Below are 8,158 nucleotides of genomic sequence, written 5' to 3' on the forward strand. Positions count from 1 at the left end.
AATCTCCCCTACTACTTTACTGTAAGGAGAATTAAAATAATACTAAACACAGAATCTTGATTTTAAAAAGTAGTAGTTGGACTGTGTTGTTCCACTGCATTGCTTTATCAGCGTGTCCGTTCTAAATAGATAAACTGGCTCATATAATAAATCAGTAAATCAGCACAAAAGGGGCGACTTGGCCGCAGTGTGCATGGACGCTTCTGCAGAAGGAGAATGAGGGGGGAAAGGAGGAGGAGGCGGAGGAGGAAGAGCAGCAGCTGTCCCCGCCCTCTGCATACTTGACCATTGACCGCATGCATTCAACACATACACACATTCCCACTCACACGTCTTTCGCACTTTGACGCTGCGTGACGCCTCCTGGCTCGTGCATCGGTGAGTAACGCAAAGGCACGTTAGTGAGGAAGTAGCGCGCACATTATGGAGACCTGTCATCCTCCTCCTCCTTCAAGCAGCAGCTGGCAGTGATTCGGGCTGCGGGGATTGTTTACTGCAAAGAAGAAGAAGCAGGGGACTACTTGCTTCGAGAGCTCAGTGAGGCGTGTTTGTTGGCTGCAATCCCAGGTTGGTTGGTGCTCTTTCCCTTTCTTTTTACCCACTTCATCTTACAAAATGCCCGAAAATGAGTTTTTAAGAAAGTGTGCGTGGAGCTGTTTTGTTTGGATGAGAGCTGCATGTGTTCACATTTGGTTTTGATTATCTTGCTCAAAGAGGTCTTTATATAAGGACATCTGCTTGCTACATGCCCATCAATACGTGGAATGTGTGTGTGCATCCTGTTTGACAGAAAACGCTCTTCCAGCTGAGCGCCTTGTGTCAACATTGGAGATAAAGAACTTAAAAATAATAAATAAAATAATAACACGGTGTCTAATCTAATGGAAGGAAGAGCAGTGCAGTGATTAAAAATGTTGTTAGACCACCCGCTACAGTGGAAGCGTTCTTCATTGGATTGTGTAAGTGTGCCTAATGAAATGTCCTTGTGCACAGTATAAATCAGAGGTGGGCAAACTCGGTCCTCGAGGGCCGGAGTCCTGCAGGTTTTGGAGGTTTCCCTTATTCAACACAAGCTGATTCCAATCAACAGGATCGTTATCAGGGTTATGCAGAGCTTACTGATGAGCTGATCATGTATCAGCTTTGTTGGAGAAGGGAAACATCCAAAACCTGCAGGACTCAGGCCCTCGAGAACCGAATGTGCCCACCCCTGGTATAAATGGCGGTTGTCTTTTTTTTCCCACGGCGCATTAGCGTGTTTTACTTTTAGCTTAAAAGTGACATTTTAAATCTATTGTTTTAAATCAAATTGGCGAAGGCTTATATGTATGTTTGTTGCATTTTGCAATTTCTAATGTGCAAAGAGACTATGGCATTTATAGTGAACACAAAAACCACAGTTGTCATCAGTGTTATCATGGTGTTACTAAAAGAAATGTAATCAAAACAGAAATTACAAAAAAAAGTCAGCAACATTCTAATGAACATTTCCAATGTGCACTTTCTGCACAAATTAGAAACTCAAAAAGTATCATTCTAAAGCAATATTGTGACCTCTTATAGGCATTTTGTATCATTGCGGTTGGTGTTGTTTGCAATTTCTAATGAGACTATGTATGCCAATTATAGTGCAAAAATTACGGTGTAATCAACAGTGCTAATGTGCAGTTTCTGCACATGAGAAATTGGCATAAAAACTTAGGATTTATCTCAAAGGTTTATCTTGATGAAAATTTTTGCTGTTGATTTAAAAAAAAAAAGTGTCATTTCAAGTTAATTTCGTTAAGATTCACTGTGGTTGTTTGCAATTTCTAATGTGCAAAAAGACCATTGGTGGAAGTTAAATTGACCACCCCCAAAAAATCTTATCATCAATTACCATGCTGTACCAACAAAAAAGACATTCTACAAATAAGAAAAAAAGATAGCTACCTTAGGCACCTTCTGCACATTAGAAATTGCCATCAAGTTATCTCGCTGTTGTACCCCATCCAGAAAGGCACTGTTAATTTAAAAGTGTCATTCAAGTCAATTTCACGGGGTCTTCAATTTCATGGTAATTTCATTCTAGTTGTTGCCATTTTTAATTTCTAATTTGCAAAGTCAGCATTTGTGATAATTGAATGTAAACAAAAAGCACAAATGAGTTAAAAACAAAAAAACAAAAACAAAACTGCAGCCTTGTGCCCTTTCTATACATTACAATTTTTGTTAAATCTTTTGATAAATCTCAAAGTTTAATAACAACCAAAAAGTTTAACTAAAAATGTGTCATTTCAATTTGTCATCTTCTTCCTTGAGTTGCATTTGAAAAAGTACTTTGTCTGAAAAAAGTGACACCGATGCATTTCATATCGACTGAATTGGAACTGAAATACTAATCGACTGTGGAATTTTCTGACAACGTCCTCGTGTTATTTGCACATTTTTGTGACGAGTTGTTGGGATTCCTCACTAGTTGTTCCCGGAAAAATTGTCTTAGATTGTTTCAGTCTGCTGAAGCATTTCCCATCACTTTCTTTCCATCGGACGGTCGGGAAGACTGTAAAGTGATGAAGGGAACAAATGAGTGTAGAACACATTTGGTTTGGCTCTCCAAGTCAAACCCAATCCAAAGTTAGCACACAGGAGATGGTTAGGAGATCTCAATGTGTCTGCTCACATTAACAACACATGATACAGACATAATGATGTCTATTCACATTCAGACATATTCCACGGTCACATGCTTTACACCATAATATTACAGTAGTGCTTTTATTCTTCTAAATTAGTCATACTTGATCAAGTTTTGAGTTAAAGTGTACCCATACCTTTTACCCCTAATCATAAACCTTAATACAGTACTAATCCATAGTCTAAACCCTAACCATAATCAAACCTTTATGATAAATATAAACTGTAATTTTAGAACTACAGCTTTTAGAATAGAGATGAAGTTTTTGCAGTTAGGTCTAACCCTAATCTTAATCCTTTTCTGGAAATTATATACTAGAGTGGCAAAAACAGTGAAATTCTAACTCCCTATAAAAAAAAAATGTTGAATTGAAAGAATCCGCATTTGAACATTAATAATAATGGGATGCTTTCTGAGAAAAATATAAAATTAGGAAGAAAGTTACCAGGATGTGCTGTCTATATGTCTGGCCATCCATTAACCTGTCTGTCCGTCTGTCTAAATTGATCTAATAATAGGTGTCAAAGTCTGGTTCTGGAGGGCCGCAATCCTGCAGGTTTTGGATGTTTCCGTTCTCCAACACAGCTGATATATGATCAGCTCATCAGCAAGCATTGCATAAGCCTGATAACGACCCTGCTGATTGGAATCAGCTTGTGTTGGAAGAGGAAAACCTCGAGGACCAGAGTTTGACACCTATTATCTAAATCATACCCTAAAATGATCCTGCAAGTGTATTAACGCCACAAGATTTTGGAGCGATTGGAAAGCCACACACTTCCCAGTATGCTTGTAACTTGTTGCATTCAGTTAAAAGAGGATCTTTATTTAATTGGTCATAAGTGTGTCTCTTTGGTGATGGAAGAGCAAAAGAACAGAGGATCAAAGAAGGAACGGGTAGATGAAAGGGTAGTCAGCAAAAATTTTCAATAAAACAAAATAAAGTAAAGATAGTCACTCTTTTAGGATACCTAATTGATATTTGTCAAGACCTCAACCCTCAAGAAAGTTATACATGTAAATATGTTCTTGAAGATACCTGATTGAGAAGGAACAAGAAGATGACCAAATAATATCATAAATCTCAAATGAAGTACTCCCTTTGAAGATGCCCAGTGTAGAGACGAGAGAACGCTATTTGTCACCTAGTTTTGTTGATCATTTGATGGCATTAGTGGAAGCGCCCTCCACCCCTGTCATAAGGATAATGGTACCATCCATGAGTTCCTCACCCCTCATAAACCAGGAACCAACAAAACCAACTGATTCATTTGCATGTTTCTTGCACTACTGAGTGTGAGTATTCAGTATTGTTTATGTAACACACATCAGTAAAAGTTGAAAAGTGTGCGTATGCCTTCCACGTAGAAAATGTCTAAAAAGCAGTCAAGCAACTACAACATTCCGGAACCATGTTTGAGTTGTTGTTTTTGATTTATTTTTTTCTTCAACACTTGCGATATTCCATGTCTGCATTTATATTTCAAGCATGAGTATGGTAGCTCTCTTTTGGCATCGTTTGCGCCAGCAGCCTACTTTTCCTGTCCTCTAAGAGATTCTGGAATGCTGATACACTTTGAAAAATGGGCACTGAACTTCCAAACATATACTGGATACGGTATAAATTGATATAGATGTGTGGATGTGTATACTGTTATGCTGTGCATGAACTACACAAATTTCTTCGTGTTCCCTTAACTTTATTCATAACTAGAAAAATTTCCGCGGAAATTTTGAATGGGCCTGCTGACTCTTGCAAGGTGGAAAGACGCAATACTTGTAGCAATAGTAGTATTAGTAGTATAGTAGTAGGACTTTTAGTAGTAGCACTTGTAATAGCTAAAAAAAAAAAAAAGCTAAAAAAAAAAAGCTAAAAAAAAGCAGTATTTAAATAGCAGTCCATTAAATTTAATTTAAAAATAATAATAATGTTGAGTTAAAAAGAAAAGTTAGGGAAAAAGAGGCGAAATAGTCAGATTTCTCCTCGCTTAAAGTGAAAATAAACGTACTAAATGACACCTTAGCCAAATAAAAGTGGGTTTGTCAGAAACTAGACACTTGTGGCTACAAAATGTGCGAATTTGATGTCTAGTGAGCAAAGATTGTGGCCATGGTGACGAGTTGAAGTGAAACTTGGAAATAGATTTTTTGCCTCTCTTCACTATGAGGCTAATTGCTCCACTCTAAACGACGCAATACACACCAATGTTATAAGGCTATTTGTCTCCCCTTTGCTCACTGTCTTTGAACCCGCACAAGGGAAAGAGCTTTCATTTCTTAAAATTGTTTTCGACAATGAGCTAAAGATGAGAAAAATTGCAACAAAATGAGCTAAAATTCATATCGGTCGGTTAATGTATGCGCGCGCAGCGTGTCTTGGAAAAAGGTGCTTGATCTGTAATTTGTCCCCCCCTTTCTCCATTCATTCCTATCTGACTTTTTTGGGGAGTTTTTGGGGAATTGCGTCGCCATGGTAATTCGGAATTCCTAGAAAAATAATAGCGCAGCGAGTCAGATCGAGCCGCATCGTTTGATACCTCATTTGTCCCGGTGCGATCTACGGTACGGGCCGCATTTTTGCGGAAAAATCAGTGGAAGATGATATAAAAAAAACAACAATAAACCCATTTTCCTAGGATAGTAATATGTGCCTGCTTGCTGAGCAAGCAGCAGCGAAGCTGCCCATAATAAACCCATTTTCCTAGGATAGTAATATGTGCCTGCTTGCTGAGCAAGCAGCAGCGAAGCTGCCCATAACTAGTTGACAGTATGAGTCTTGTGGTGACATCATCATATTAGCAAGTACAAAAGAGGTGGGCAATCTCGGTCCTCGAGGGCCGGAGTCCTGCAGGTTTTGGAGGTTTCTCACTTCCAACACAAGCTGATTCCAATCAGCAGGATCGTTATCAGGCTTATGCAGAGCTTGCTGATGATCTGATCATATATCAGCCGTGTTGGAGAAGGGCAACATGCAAAACCTGCAGATCTCCGGGGCCTCGCTGCCCACCTCTGAAGTACAATAAAATCATAGTTAAAGAGGTGCTGATGTGGCTCAGTAAATAAAAAGAAACGGAATTTGCCTCCTAAAGGAAATTCAAATGCCTTTCAAGTAACACTTCTGCATGTATCTTTTACTCTCTACAAATAGCTATTTTAAAATTTAAAGTGTGTTTGTGTGTGTGTACTTGTACATATTCCATTGTGAAGACCAAAATACGTCTTTAACCAACAGATTGAGGACATTTTTGTGACGTGAGGACATTTTGGCCAGTCCTCACAATTCAAGACCTCTTTTTGAGGGTCAAGACTTGGTTTTAGAGTTTAGGTTTCAATTGGCTTATGGTTGAGGTTAGGGTAAGGAATGGGGGTAGGCAATAATTTTTGATGGTTGGGATTAGGTGAAGGGGCTAGGAAATGCATTATGTCTACGGATGTCCTCACAATTATATAAGTACAAGTGGAGTTATCGTGAAGGAGGAGTTGTCAGATAGAGTGATGAGACTGAAGTTATGAATCAAAGGTGTGATGATCAATGTTGTTAGTGGGTTGCGCCACAGGTAGGATGTGAGCTGGAGGAGAAGGAAAACTTTTGGTTGGACCTTGTTGAAATTATGCAGAGCATCACTAGAAGTGAGAGAGTTGTCATTGGTGCAGACTTTAATGGACATGTTGGTGCAGGAAACAGAGGTGATGAGGAGGTGATGGGTAAGTTTGGTATCCAGGAGAGGAACGCAGAAAGACAGATGGTGGTTGACTTTGCAAAAAGAATGGAAATGGCTGTCCTAAATACTTTCTTCCAGAAGAGGCAGGAACATAGGCTGACCTACAAGAGTGGAGGTAGGAGTACACAGGTAGATTACATCTTGTGTAGACGGTGTAATCTGAAGGAGATCAGCAACTGCAAAGTAGTGGTAGGTGAGAGTGTAGCCAGACAGCATAGGATGGTAGTGTGTAGGATGACTCTGGTGGTGAGGAAGACGGTAAAAGGCAGAGCAGAGGACGAAATGGTGGAAGCTGAAAAAGGAAGAGTGTTGTATGACTTTCAAGAAGGAGTTGAGAGGATGATCAGGAGGTGCTTCCAGATGACTGGACAACTACAGCAAATGTGATCAGGGAGAAAGGTCCTTGGTGTGTCATCTAGAAGGAAAGGAGATAAGGAGACTTGGTGGTGGAATGAGGAGGTGCAGAAGCGGATCCAGAGAAAGAGGTTAGCTAAGAAGAAGTGGGACACTGAGAGGACTGAAGAAAGTAGACAGGAGTACAGGGAAATGCAGCGTAGGGTGAAAGTAATAGGGTCAAAGGCCAAACAAGGGGCTTACGATGACTTGTATGCTAGGTTGGATAGTAAGGAGGGCGAGACTGATCTATACAGGTTGGCAAGGCAAAGAGACAGAGATGAGAACAATGTGCAGCAGGTTAGGGTAATAAAGGATAGGGATGGAAGTGTGTTGACAGATGCCAGTAGAGTGATTGGAAGATGGAAAGAGTACTTTGAAGAGTTGATGAATGAGGAAAACGAAGAGTAGAAGAGGTGACTGTTGTGGACCAGGAAGTAGCAAAGATTAATAAGGATGAAGTGAGAAGGGCATTGAAGAGGATGAAGTGTGGAAAGGCACTTGGCCCTGATGATATACCTGTGCAGGTATGGAAGTGTCTAGGAGAGGTAGCAGTAGAATTTCGGACTGGGTTGTTCAACAGAATCCTAGATAGTGAGAAGATGCCTGAGGAATGGAGGAGAAGTGTGCTGGCGCCCATTTTTAAGAACAAGGGAGACGTGCAGAGTTGTGGCAACAACAGAGGAATAAAGCTAATGAGCCACACAATGAAGCTATGGGAAAGAGTAGTTGAAACTAGACTGAGGGTAGAGGTGAACATTTGTGAGCAGCAGTATGGTTTCATGCCAAAAAAGAGTACCACAGATGCAGTATTTGCTTTGAGGATGTTGATAGAGAAGTAAAGAGAAGGTCAGAAGGAGCTGCATTGTGTATTTGTAGATCTGGAGAAAGCTTACGACAGGGTGCCCATAGAGGAACTGTGGTTTTGTATGAGGAAGTCTGGAGTAGCATAGAAGTATGTTCAAGTGGTGCAGGACATGTATGAGGACTGTAAGGCAGTGGTAAGATGTACTGTAGGTGTAACGGAGGAGTTCAAAGTGGAGGTGGGACTACATCAGGGATCAGCTCTGAACCCCTTCTTGTTTGCAATGCTAATGGACATGATGACAGATGAGGTTAGACAGGAATCTCCATGGACTATGATGTTTGCAGATGACATTGTGATCTGTAGTGAGAGCAGGTAACAGGTGGAGGAGAAGCTAAAGGCGTGGAGGTTTGCCCTGGAAAGAAGGGGAATGAAGGTTAGCCGTAGCAAGACGGAGTATCTGTGTGTGAATGGGAGGGACCCAAGTAGAAGAGTGAGGGAGAAGAGACCAAGAAGGTGGAGGAGTTTAAGTATTTAGGGTCAACAGTCCAGAGCAATGGA

General features: G+C 40.5%; 1 protein-coding gene across 1 annotated transcript in view; it reads left to right on the forward strand.

Annotated features, from left to right (window-relative positions):
• Nucleotides 1-248: 248 nt before the first annotated feature.
• The window catches only part of wipf1b (WAS/WASL interacting protein family, member 1b), a 21,694-nt gene continuing 13,784 nt past the window's right edge, over nucleotides 249-8,158 (forward strand). The window contains exons 1-2 of the mRNA XM_086092557.1: nucleotides 249-378; nucleotides 459-567. The gene's annotated coding sequence lies outside the window, so the exon portion shown is untranslated. The remainder of the gene's footprint in view (nucleotides 379-458; nucleotides 568-8,158) is intronic.

The sequence above is a fragment of the Leptonotus elevatus genome, chromosome 13, assembly GCF_054856555.1.
Source record: "Leptonotus elevatus isolate MCC_2025b chromosome 13, RoL_Lele_1.0, whole genome shotgun sequence".
Taxonomy (NCBI): Eukaryota; Metazoa; Chordata; class Actinopteri; order Syngnathiformes; family Syngnathidae; genus Leptonotus; species Leptonotus elevatus.